This window comes from Penaeus monodon, chromosome 15 (assembly GCF_015228065.2).
Source record: "Penaeus monodon isolate SGIC_2016 chromosome 15, NSTDA_Pmon_1, whole genome shotgun sequence".
Classification (NCBI taxonomy): Eukaryota; Metazoa; Arthropoda; class Malacostraca; order Decapoda; family Penaeidae; genus Penaeus; species Penaeus monodon.
The window spans coordinates 5,321,673-5,322,491 of record NC_051400.1 but is presented as its reverse complement, the minus strand read 5'-3'; the positions used below and the strand labels follow the sequence as shown (position 1 = coordinate 5,322,491).

Genomic DNA, 819 nt, shown 5'->3' with positions numbered 1-819 from the left:
ACAGTGTTCAGTTGATTAAGATAATTACTTGCAAGAGGATAATTGTGACATGGTAACCTCATTATTTCATTCTCAGACCAAGGTTATCAAATAGCACTTGTCGTGTTCAAGCAAAATAGAACTTAGATTTGTTCCTTGTTTGATGATAGATCGCTATGCAAGTTGACGAGCTCTGTCCTTGCGAGAAACCTCCGAGGTTTCAGCGTTGCTGGACAGTGTCTTGCGAGCATAGACTTGCCGACTTTGAAGTGCAGTTATGGCCACACCTTTTGCTTTTTTGAGGATTATATTTTGTTTTTATATTTTCTTTATGGCCATAACTGATTTTCTCTATCTCTCACTCTATGCCATCCTGTTCTGAATCTATATCATGATTATATATCCATTTTCAAAACTTTAGATAGATATTTGTGAGACACATACGTACCTAACGCTGGCCAGTACATTTTCCAGTGGTCTGCCAAAGGGTAGCAAACACCACATATATTGCAACAAGCTGGAACACATAGAACCTGGCAATTTATCATTCAGTAATAATTCACTCCAAAATCTTCCTTGCCAAAATATATATAGGTGCGCTGTTCTTTGCTAAAGCACAAAGCACAGAGGCTGCAGCTGTTGCCTGATGCGGTACCAACTGTCACGATGGAATTCGTTTTGTAGGTCTTCCGTCACGAATCATATCAACTGTCCTTCAGATGTGGGTGAAGCGAAATTAACGCAAGCAGGGTACGAGAGAAAAGACCCATTTGAAAGTCACTGTGGGTGTATTCTTGATGTTTACCAACTTTTTAGTGGAAGTCTGTTAAGTAGCTTTGG

General features: G+C 39.7%; 2 protein-coding genes across 2 annotated transcripts in view; one reads left to right on the top strand and one right to left on the bottom strand.

Moving 5' to 3' along the window:
- Window positions 1-819, bottom strand: part of LOC119581709 (RCC1 and BTB domain-containing protein 1-like) — a gene marked incomplete in the record, with an annotated part of 27,771 nt that overhangs the window by 21,770 nt on the left and 5,182 nt on the right.
- Window positions 1-819, top strand: part of LOC119581710 (RCC1 and BTB domain-containing protein 1-like) — a 2,553-nt gene that overhangs the window by 836 nt on the left and 898 nt on the right. The gene's annotated exons all lie outside the window — the stretch shown is intronic.